The sequence below is a fragment of the Myotis brandtii genome, unplaced genomic scaffold, assembly GCF_000412655.1.
Source record: "Myotis brandtii unplaced genomic scaffold, ASM41265v1 scaffold4134, whole genome shotgun sequence".
Taxonomy (NCBI): domain Eukaryota; kingdom Metazoa; phylum Chordata; class Mammalia; order Chiroptera; family Vespertilionidae; genus Myotis; species Myotis brandtii.
The window spans coordinates 49029-61376 of NW_005365881.1; the positions used below are offsets into that span (position 1 = coordinate 49029).

At 46.2% G+C, this 12348-nt stretch overlaps 1 long non-coding RNA gene across 1 annotated transcript; it reads right to left on the minus strand.

Annotated features, from left to right (window-relative positions):
• Positions 1 to 520: 520 nt before the first annotated feature.
• Positions 521 to 3065, minus strand: LOC106727362. Its single transcript, XR_001363534.1, has 3 exons — positions 3039 to 3065; positions 1979 to 2005; positions 521 to 582 (listed from the first exon to the last, which is right to left on the minus strand). It is a non-coding gene; the product is annotated as an uncharacterized LOC106727362 (long non-coding RNA).
• Between the last annotated feature and the right edge of the window lie 9283 nt (positions 3066 to 12348).

Below are 12348 nucleotides of genomic sequence, written 5' to 3' on the forward strand. Positions count from 1 at the left end.
ATAGAGCGTTGGCCAGCAGACCAAAGGGTCCCGGGTTCTATTGCGGACAAAGGCATGTACCTTGTTTGCAGGCTCCTCCCTGGCCCGGGGCCTGGTCAGGGCTCGTGCAAGAGGCAACCAATGTGTTTCTCTCACATCGATGTTTTTCTCTGTCTTTGCCTCTCTCTTCCATGCACTCAAAAAGATCAATGGAAAAATATCCTTGGGCAAAGATTAACAACCACAGCAAAAAACTGAGAGAGGGATGGAGAGAGAGAGGGAGGAAGGAAGGAAGGGAGGGAGGGAGGGAGGAAGGAAGGATTTGACTTGTAGAAGAGGAGTCTCCTCTCCTATATTTTGTTTGCTTGGCACCTCTTTGGCTCCCCTCCCCCCTTACTTGTGCTCCCCATCCCTCTCTCTCCTCCCACTCCCTCCTCCCCAACCCCCCTCCCTCCCTAGTGACCAGGCTCCTTCTTACCCAGTCTCCTTTATTGTAGGACACAAAGAGGAAGGTGATCATCATGTAGGCGCACTTCAATATGTTCCATTTGCTCCTTTTCCTGAATGGTTTCTTGGTGGGCATGGTCGTTGGGGGAAGCTTAGCTGGGAGGAGAGGATGACAATGACTTACCCGGAAGGCGTGCCCTCCCCGTCTAGAAATTCCTGCTCTTTCTGAATCTACCTTCTAAGGCGTTTATGGTTGATGTATAGCCTAATCCCATTGTACTTGGAGAGATACCTTAAATGGCTTCAATCTGAAATTGATTGAAGCTCTAGCTTTATGAACCGACATATACCCAACCTTGGTAAGAAAAAAAATCCCAACCTATGTATGTGTCCTGATGGGAATCAAACCCGAAACCTTTTGGTGTACGGCACTCCAACCAACTGAACCACCTGGCCAGAGCGCCTAGAAGTGATTTATAAAATGTACATTCCTCCTTGTGGTTCTGAGAACTTTCAAAATCTGTTTGTTTGGTGGTGATTTTTATCCACATGCAAAATTCTTAGCCACTAACTCTTCAGAGATTACTTCAGCTTTATTTTCTCTTGATTCTCCTGAAATTCTAACGTTACATTCATCACTACCGTTCACTATCATATGTCTTTTGCGCTCTTTTCTGTATTTTCTATACTTTATCTATTGTGCTTTATTTGAACGATCTCTCCTGTTTCCTAGCTCAATAATAATCTATTTTTAAAGAATTAATTGGCTTTACTCGATGATTCATGAATCTGGCAGCATCCCCAATAATTATCCTTTTTGATGTTAAGGCCAACTACTGAAATCTTGGTTTCAGTTATATGCTTTCAAATCTAGAATTTCTATTTGATTATCTTTTTAAACAAATGATAACTCTTTGGTGACATTATTTATCTATTTTTGTGAACTTAATAATCCTAGCTATTGCCGGGATGGTGTGGCTCAGTGGTTGAGCATTGACCTATAAACCAGGAGGTCACGGTTCAATTCCTGGTCAGGGCACATGCCAAGGTTGCAGGCTCAATCCTCAGTAGGTCCATGATTCCTCATCGCTGATGTTTCTATCTCTCTATGCCTCTCCTCTCTGATATCAATAAAAATATATTTTAAAATAATAATAATAAAAAATAATAATAATCCTAGCTATTTTTAAGTGTTTCTCTCTAATATCTGGGTCACCTAGAAGCTTGCTTATATTCTCTGATGTCCTTGCTCTTGGTTTTCAGCCATACAGTCCTGTCACTCAGGATTTGCCTGGTAATTTCCAAGGAGGGGACAAGGTTCAATGACCAACAGAAGAAGGGACTGGGAAACACAAAAATGTTTCCCATTCACAGCTTAGGATGTGGGGTCACCTTGATACTAGTGAGCAGTCAGAAGGGGGTAGGCTTTGGCTGCCCTTGAAAAGCACTTCCCAGGAACTGGAGCCCCAACCTTAGTTACCTGAGATCTTCTCAAGGCTTATGGTAACCCAGCCTGAAGGAGCTCACTGTTCTCCAGATTCCATACACTCACCTTCTTCCTTGCAGTCACTTGTTTCTTCTAAAAATGGAGCAAGAGGAGAAGGAGGAGGAGGAAGAAGAAAAGAGAGGAGGAGGAAGAGGAAGAGGAGGAGGAGGAGGTGATTAGCATGGCTGTGAGGGAGACGCCAGCTGCCTCTCTGAAGCTGGGACACTATAGAGCCATTTTTTAAGCAGTGGAGTCCAGCTGGCAGAGATGCCAGCTGGAGCTGAAGAAGAAGAAGAAGAAGAAGAAGAAGAAGAAGAAGAAGGAGGAGGAGGAGGAGAAGGAGAAATAGGAGGTGGTGGTGGAAGTGGGAGAAGAAAGAAGAGGAGGAGGTGGGGGAGGACAAAGAAAGAGGAGGAGAAAGAAGAGGAAGAAGGAGGAGCAGGAGAAGGATAAAGAGGGAGGGAGGTAAGGAGGGATAGGGAAAGGGGTGAGGAGGAGAGAAAGCAAAAGAAACCATCAATGAATTATGAAATGAATGGAGACCAAACTATAAACAACACTTCTGGGTGCTTCACATGAGAAGGGAATGCCATGAGCCTCCTTGCTGTCCCCTGATCTCAGTACTCTCCTGCCTCATGGCCTTTGCACATGCTGTTCCCTCTGCCTGGAACACGCTTAGCCCAGTCATACACATGACTGGCGCCCTCATCTCCTTCAAGGATTTCCTGAAATGCCACTTGCCCTGATCACCCTTTAAAAAAGTATCAACCTCTCCTACAATGCATTCCCCTCTGCCTTCCCCTATTAACTTCATAGAACTTTTCAGTGTCCAACAGACTTAACCTCCTTCCTTATGTTTTTCGTTCTCCTCTCATTAGTTCCATCTGGGCATATATTTTTGTCTGTTCTATTCCCTGCTATATCTCAATACCTAGAATGGGACTTAGGGTAGCTAATATCTATTAGTATTTGTTGTCAGATGAAGGAAAAGTGTTAAACATGCATGATGCTAATGATAATGATGATGACAGAGTATAAAGGCTCTTCCAACATTTTTTTAAAAAAAGCTAGTATCTCTCTACTGTGTATGGGACCAAAAACCAGTAAAAGAGCAGTCACCACTTACCATTTAACACTTGGAGGCTCAGCAAACCTATGGAAGACAACATACAAATGACATACAACATACACATTGAATTGCATAAAGCAGCATGATTCAACAAGCTCATCCCTAGCTACCTCTCACCTTTTCTCATTGCCCCTCCCTGAGGGCATTCATTCATATTGTATTATAACCATCCATCTGCCTCCCCTATCACATGTCCATCTTCCGCATTAGACTATGCGTTCATGTAGAGGCATGAGAACATCAGACTCATCTTTTTGGTTCCCACCACCCTCCATGGTCCCGGCACATACTAAGTATTAAAGGATATTCTTGCCGGACAAGATTTCCACCAAAATCCCAGGTCATGGATGGAGTGAGATGCTCACCTAGAATCTCTGATGTTGTCCGTCCAGAAGGAAGTATGGTTGAAGAGGCAAGACCATGGTCAGGTTGGCAAAGTCCAGATTGTTGAGTTTAAGGGGCCATGAGAGATGAGACCACAAGTAGAGAGGAAAAATCACAAGATCAGAAGGCGGGAGATCAGGACCAATGAGAGAAGAACCAAGATGGGTGGTGGTGGGCAGTTAGGACTTATGGCAGGGAACTGGGCCAGGGGAGCTGACCAAAATCTCATTGTGTAGGTCCGAGGGGGATCTAATGGCTTAAAGGGCTTGCACAGAATCAGGGTTATGTTGGGAAGTTAGCCACCACCTCTCCATGTACTCAGTGGCACCATGTTGTAGGCACCTACATACTTCAGATGGATAACACCTACCATTAGAACAGTGTTTTTACAATATATTTTTAAAATTTATTTCAGAGAGGAAAAGAGAGGGATATAGAGAGAGAAATATCAATGATGAGAGAGAATCATTGATCGGCTACCTCCTGCACACCCCACACTAGAGATCGAGTCTGCAACCCGGGCATGTGCCCTGACAGGAATCCAATCATGATCTCCTGGTTCATAGGTTGATGCTCAACCACTGAGCCACACCGCTGGGCCATTAGAAAGTTGTTATGGGATATATAACATAATACATAAAGGTGCCTGACACCTGATAAACTCTTAGTGACTATTCGTTATGGTCATCAGGATCATCAAAATAACATCACCCATATCCCTGACTTGGGGAGGGGATTGGTTCTCCTAAGACAACCCACCTCTTTGAAGGGGATGGTAATGCATTATTTTCCAGTCCCTGGGCTAAAATAAGTTCTCTGAGAGAAGATCCATGGCTAGCAATGGACCCTTGAGCAGACCTAAGAAAGTGAACATCGGCCTGGCTGGCATGGTTCAGTGGTTGAGCATCAACCTACGAACCAGGAGGTCCCGGTTTGATTCCCAAGTCAGGGCACATGTCTGGGTTGCTGGCTCAATCCCCAGTGTGGGGCATGAGGGAGGCAGCCAATCAATGACTCATTAATGTTTCTATCTCTCCCTCTCCCTTCCTCTCTGAAATCAATAAAAAATATGTTTAAAAATATTAAAAATTAAAAAGAAAGTGAACACGGCAAAAGAGGGAGGGGCAGGGACATAGAACAAGAGTCTTACGTTTCAATACTGTTGAGATGTGAGCACCAAGGAGGAGAAAATCCAGTAGGAGTTGTTGGCACCGACAGAAACAAGGGCAAGAGAACGAGAAAGGTGTTAATGAGTCCTTCCTAGCCCATCCCACCCCGTTGGTTCTCAAAAGAGACCCGAGCATAGGAGGGAAGTGAGAGCATTGCCCGGATTTCATGGGATGGGCTGGGGGTCCATCGTGAGTGACTTTAGATGTTTCTACTATACTTGTCCCCTTGGGAGACACATTTACCCAGATGGCCAGAATCCCCAGGGACTCAGAGTTCTTGGGGATTCATCCCCCAGAGATTAGGACGATTATCAGAAGATTCCCCTTGACCCATTTTTATCTCATTTCTCTCCTTTGGGGTCAAGAGGGGAGAAGAGCTTGAGGGAAGAGTTGCACCTCTTGGGTCTCCTTATGCAGTAGCCCTCTCAACAAATATGTGCAATTCAACACGTCTCTGTATTCTAGGGCAGTGGCCTTCGGCTTCTGAGAATCCAGTCAAGTCTGGGAATCATATATATGCTCACCTACCCCATCATGCCTACTGCCACAGAGCCTCGTGCATCCCCCACATACTCTCACGACTTTCAGTGCAATCTTGGGGGGGCATGTGGACCCCCACAGCTCATCCTGTGCCTCCTTTGGAAATTGGGACAGAAGGAGACCTCCCTTCGCAGAGGGTCTCTCTTGCAATGTGGCTATTCCATGGAGAAGAACCCAAATAGTCCCTTCTCTCTCTTGCTTTATTTTCTTCCCAGCATCCAAGGTACCCAAGAAATAACTTACCTTTCACTGAAGGGTGCAGCAGAACCAGAAGTTAGAGAGTCCATGTGGAAAAGAGTGAGCGAGAAAGTAAGATCAAAATGAACACTCCTCCCCCCGCCCCTGCTGTCTATTCCATTATTCCTTCACTAAATAGTCCTAAAATTATTAAGTTTTTATTGTGGACCAATTATAGACTCACAAGATATTGCAAAAATAGCACAGAGGGGTCCTGTGTACCCATTGTCCAGCTTCCCCCCAACCCTCATGGTGACGTCTTACATAACCATAGTACTTTATCAAAGCCAGTAAATTAACCTAGCTGGTTTGGATCAGTGGGTAGAGCGTCGGTCTGTGAACTGTAAGGTCCCAGGTTCAATTCTGGTCAAGGGTACATGCCAGGGTAGTGGGCTCGACCCCCAGTGGGGGACTTGCAGGAGGCAGTATTGTCCAGCTTCCCCCCAACCCCCATGGTGACGTCTTACATGACCATAGTACTTTATCAAAGCCAGTAAATTGACCTAGCCGGTTTGGATCTGTGGGTAGAGCGTCGGTCTGTGAACTGAAAGGTCCCAGGTTCAATTCTAGTCAAGGGCACATGCCTGGGTGGTGGGCTCAATCCCCAGTGGGGGACTTGCAGGAGGCAGCTGATCCTTGATTCTCTCTCATCATGGATGTTTCTATCTCTCTCTCCCTCTTCCTTTCTCTCTGAAATCAATAAAAATATATTTAAAAAACACACAAATATATATATATTTTTAAAAGCCTAATACCATTCACTGGTCTATAGATCTTACTTACTCAAATTTCACATTTTTTTCCCATGTACTCTTTTTTTGTACTGTATTAAATATTTATCTCATGCCCTAACTGGTTTGGCTCAGTGGATAGAGCATCAGCCTGCAGACTGAAAGGTCCCAGGTTCAATTCCGGTCAAGGGCATGTACCTTGGTTGTGGGCACATCCCCAGTAGGAGGTGTGCAGGAGGCAGCTGATCGATGTTTCTCTCTCATTGATGTTTCTAACTCTCTATCCCTCTCCCTTCCTCTCTGTAAAAAATCAATAAAATATAAAAATTTTTTAAAAAAATATTTATCTCACAGTCATAGGGAGGCTATCTTAAAATAATAAGGACATCCTTATCTTGCTTTATAAATGAAAGAAGGGAGATTTACACAGTCACTGGAGGTGTTTCATTGAGAAGATCCAATTAATGACCCAAAACAGGTGGGTACCATTGAATCACCACCTCTCCATCTCGAAGGGTGAGTGCAGGACTTGAGATAGAAGATTGGATATTAACCTTATTTGCCCATCCCACCCCCATGCTGGAACTGACTCACACACAAAAAAATGGTTAAGTGTTTACAAATTTTTCAATCCAGTTGTGAAACCATTACTAGCTGGAAATAAGCCAGAGTTAAAGTATTGACATCACAGAAATTGGCAATCACTCCAAATCAGGGCTCCTTTCTCAACCCATCCCCCACAGCTCCATTCTTGGATGGAGTCTGTTTGCACTCATTTTGCCCTTGACCCAAGGCCATGTCTAAATGCAAGGGGCCTGGCTGGGTAGCTCAGTTGGTTAGAGCGTCATCCTGATACAGCCAGGTTGTGTGTTCAGTCCTCAGTTATGGCACATACAAAAATAGACCTCTGAGCCCGGCTGGCATGGCTCAGTGGTTGAGCATCGACCTATGAACCCAGGAGGTCGAGACTCAGTTCCAGATTGGGGCACATGCCCGGGTTGCGGGCTCAATCTCCAGCATGGGGCATGCAGGAGGTGGCCGATTGGTAGTTCTCTCTCATCATTGATATTTCTGTCTCCCTCTCCCTCTACCTTCCTCTCTGAAATCAATAAACATATATTTGAAAAAAAAGACCAATGAATGCATAAATAAGTGGAACAAATTCTCTCTCCCTCCTTCCCTTCCTCCCTCCCTCCCTCCCTCCCTCCCTTTCTTTAAAATCAATCAATCAATAAAAATGATTTTAAAAAATTGCTAGGGCCCTTCCCTCAACATTTTAAAGTAGTTTCCAGGCCCCAGAGGGAGTTCCAAGAAGGTAATTTCAAGGACATAAACGTGGGACTGTCCCAATACTTACTTTCTTCTTCTGTCCTATCTGGAGGCGAGAAGAGATTCAGTTCCAGATTGGGGCACATGCCCGGGTTGTGGGCTCAATCTCCAGCATGGGGCATGCAGGAAGTGGCCGATTGGTAGTTCTCTTTCATCATTGATATTTCTGTCTCCCTCTCCCTCTACCTTCCTCTCTGAAATCAATAAACATATATTTGAAAAAAAAGACCAATGAATGCATAAATAAGTGGAACAAATTCTCTCTCCCTCCTTCCCTTCCTCCCTCCCTCCCTCCCTCCCTCCCTTTCTTTAAAATCAATCAATCAATAAAAATGATTTTAAAAAATTGCTAGGGCCCTTCCCTCAACATTTTAAAGTAGTTTCCAGGCCCCAGAGGGAGTTCCAAGAAGGTAATTTCAAGGACATAAACGTGGGACTGTCCCAATACTTACTTTCTTCTTCTGTCCTATCTGGAGGCGAGAATGCAGGCAGCCAGGTTCCAGTGGGGGTGCAGAGTTCTAACTCTTCCCTCTCCCTTCCTCTCTGTAAAAAATCAATAAAATATATTTAAAAAATAAAATCAATCAATAAAAATGATTTTAAAAATTGCCAGGGCCCTTCCCCAAAATTTTAAAGGAGTTTCCAGGCCCAGAGGGGGTTCTGAGAAGGTAATTTCAAGGACACACTTGGGACTGTCCCAGTACTTACTTTCTTCTTCTGTCCTATCTGGAGGCGAGAATGCAGGCAGCCAGGTTCCAGTGGGGGTGCAGAGTAAAGAGAGAAATCGGCATTAAGACTGGGATCTTGGACCCCACCCAGGAAGTGTCCCCGGCCAATCAGAGAAGAGCAGAGGCAGAAATGCTACTGGAGACGATGCAGGTAAGCTTTGGACTCCATCATGAAGTCAGCCTTTCCCTTTAACCAACATCAGCAGGACATCTATGTGCACAGGATAGAGGATGCATGGAGAGTTGGGTGGGCAAGACCCCTACATTCAGAGAACGTCAGCGAGCCAAGTCTAGTAGGAGAAGCAGCCAACAGAAGAGCCCTAAATTGAGGACAGGTGGGGTGTGTGTTCCTGGGTGCACCTGTATATACTGTTGGGCACCTATCAGGGGTGGGCAATGGTTGCTGACCTGTTGGGGGTACCAGGGAAGGCATCTTGGAGACTTTGTTTCTGGGTCTGAAACCTGAAAGACGAGGAGGGGTTAGCCAGGTGAAGACATTTAGAAGGAGAGAGAGAAAAGTAGGTCAGGCAGAGAGAATAGCGTAGGCATGGTGTTGGGGGGAAGGGTTTTGTGCAGGGCTTTGGTGGGTCGAGAGAGACCCTCCATGAGGCCCACGGTAGAAGATGATGTGGTGCAAGAGTCACTAGAGCTAGAGGATGCGGAGCTGTGCATGTAATGTGAAAGACCTTAGACTCGTTCTCAAGAAAAATGGGGTCCTGGCTGGGTAGCTCAGTTGGTTAGAGTGCTGTCTCAACACGCCAAGGTTGCAGGTTCAATCCCCGGTCAGTCTGGGCACGGACAAGAATCAACCAATGAACACATAAATAAGTAGAACAAGAAATTGATCTCTCTCTCTCTCTCTCTCTCTCTCTCTCTCCCTCCATCCCTCCCTCTCAAATAAATAAACAAATAGAAAAATGGTGTGGCTCAGTTTGTTGGAGCATTGTCCCATGCACCAGAAGGTCACTGGTTCGATTCCTGGTCAGGGCACATGCCCGGGTTGTAGGCTCCATCCCCAGTAGGGGGTGTGCAGTCCCTCCATCCCCTCTCAAATAAATAAACAAATAGAAAAATGGTGTGGCTCAGTTTGTTGGAGCATTGTCCCATGCACCAGAAGGTCACTGGTTCGATTCCTGGTCAGGGCACATGCCCGGGTTGTAGGCTCCATCCCCAGTAGGGGGTGTGCAGGAGGCAGCTGATCAATGATGTTTCTCTCTCACATGACTCTCCCTCTCTCTCTCTCTCTCCCTCTCTCTCTCTCTCTCTCCCTTCATCTCTCTAGAATCAATGTTGGAGCATTGTCCCATGCACCAGAAGGTCACTGGTTCGATTCCTGGTCAGGGCACATGCCCGGGTTGTAGGCTCCATCCCCAGTAGGGGGTGTGCAGGAGGCAGCTGATCAATGATGTTTCTCTCTCACATGACTCTCCCTCTCTCTCTCTCTCTCCCTCTCTCTCTCTCTCTCTCCCTTCATCTCTCTAGAATCAATGAAAAACATATCCTCAGGCAAGGATTAAATAAAAAGAGAAAAATGGAACATCATGAAAGATTTGGATCCGTGTCCCAATCCCAGCTCTGTCACTTACTGGCTCAGTGACCTTCAGCAACTTACCCCACCTCTTTGTGCCTCAGTTTCTGCCCCATAAAAGAGGAAATATAACAGGATGACCAACCATCTGGTTTGCCCAGGGACAGAAGGAGGTAGTTTTCATGGAGGAGAGAGTTTTCATGCTAAAACCAGGAAGGCAATTCTAATTCGGTTGTCCGGGGTGAATGGTGTCACTCCGGATTAAAATATCATGGACTCCTCTTGGGAGGGGAGATGTAAGGATTATAGAAAACAATACAAGCAGAGCCCTGAACACACACTGGCTTTTTAAAGGTGCTTCCTGACATCCCAGCCGGTGTTGCTCAGTGGTTAAGCGTCTCTCTCACATTGATGTTTCTCTCTCTCTCTCTCTCTCTCTCTCTCTCTTCTCTCTCCCCATCTCCCCATCTCTTCTCCCTCTCCCTTTCTCCTCACTCCCTTCCACGCTCTCTAAAAATCAATGGAAAAAATATCCTCGGGTAAGGATTGACAAATCAAAACAAACCAAATCCTCCAAGTAGCAAAACGTGATTGGATACTACCTGAATGGTCCTTCCAAAATAAATAAATAAAAGCTACATTAAGTAAATAAACAATATTCATTTTAAAGAAATAAGGAAAAACTGACTCCATCCATCTGCCTTTTCTTAAAGAGAAAGTAAACACCAGAAAAAGATTGAGTCCTCACACTTACCATCCGTCGACAGTCTGCTCATCATACCTGAGGAAGAAGAAACACCAAATGACGTGTAAACGCAACAGAAAGAAACATTCCTCATTAGTAGATTTCCCCCAGATCAACAGATTCAACAAACTCTCTTCCCTGGAAAATATAACTATGATGCTTCAGGCGTGTTGTAGGGTTTCCTCAGTATTCCCACGGTCCCTTTTCCTAGCCCCATCATGCCTAGCAGGCAGCACTTGCTTCTAATCCAATTTAATTTCCATTTATTTGTTCCTGTTCTCCACCACTGAGTTCCTAAACAGTGAGTATAGCTTGTCCATCTTTGGGTTTCCATCCCCCAAACATGGGTCCCCATCCCCCAAGCATGAGTCTAGGTACATGTATTTGATGCTCAGAAATTCTTGCTCAGCCCACCGGCATGGCTCAGTGGTTGAGCATCAACCTATGAACCAGGAGGTCACCGTTCGATGCTGGTCAGGGCACATGCCCGGTTGCAGGGCTCGATCCCCAGAGTGGGGCATGCAGGAGGCAGCCGATCCATGATTCTCTCTCATCATTGATGTCTCTCTCTTCCTCTCCCTTCCTCTCTGAAATCCAATAAAAATTATTTTTTTAAAAAAAGACATTTTTGTTCAAAATCATCCATCAAATTCACCGTCCAAGGGCACCGTGAACATGGCGAGATATTTACCTAGGATTCCTGATAGCAGCCCATCCAGGACAGGAGTCAGCACGGAGGTCAAGGTTGCAGACGTGGTACAGAATGGTGGGATGGGGATCACCCAGGTGAAGCCATAAGTAGAAAAAACAAAAACAAGATCAGATGCTGGTTGCTGTAAACAGGTTGGGAGATAGAGTCCACAGTGGGTCCTGGTGGGTGATTGGAGACCAGGGTCCAGACCCTGTGGGTTTTTGACAGTCTCTTTGTATTTTATTTCGGGGAGAGTGTACGTGAGCTGGGACATGGTCACGGACCATTCTTCAGTCACACCAGGAAGGAAGGAAGGAAGGAAGGAAGGAAGGAAGGAAGGAAGGAAGGAAGGCAGGCAGTATCCTTCACCAGCTCAGGAAAGAGGTGCCAATTCTACTTCTGTTGACCTCACACCAGCCCTCTCAGGTCAGAGAATTGTCCCCACGTTGCCAATGAAGATAGCGGAAGCCCGTGAAATCGTGTAATTTGCAAAGACACACAGCTGGTGAGTGGAAGTGCAAGCATTCAAACTCAGATCTCTCCAACTCTATAAAGAATGTATGGCCCGACCAGCGTGGCTCAGTGGTTGAGCATTGACCTATGAACCAGGGGGTCATGGTTCAACTCTTGCTCAGAGCACAAAACAAAAACAAACAACAAACAAAAAAGAATGCCCATCTAAGACGGGGGCAAAGGTGGGCTCTGAAGACAGAGGGGCCTGAGCCTGTGCGCTGGCTACCAGATGCCATCTCACTTCCTGAGGGGGGGCTCCTCGCTCCCCAATGTGCAAACCCAGCCATAGCACTGTGGTGCCATTGGTCTGAACTGGCGCCGGGGGAAGAAAGGCCCATAGACGACCATCGGCCATTGGAAACGGCCCCTGTTGGACAAGGGTGTCATCAGGGGAAGAGAGAGAGATGGACCAGGGCTTACCTTTCAGCACTGGACATGCATCCAGCAGGACAGAGGGGACCGACGGTGGCCGGCGGGGTCATGTTCCCAGCAAAGGTGCAGAGAAATATGAGATGAATGAAGTCACCCTTGTGCCTCAGTGCACCCCATAGGCCCCAAGATGGGAAGGGGAACCAGGATGAAAAGCTGTGACCCACTTTATGAGCCCCGGGCCCCTTTGGAGACACACATATCCCAGAAATCAAGGAACCCCCGGAGTGCTCTCCCTCCCGGGATCATTGTGGTGCCTCCCCCCTCCCCCCTTCCCCTCTTC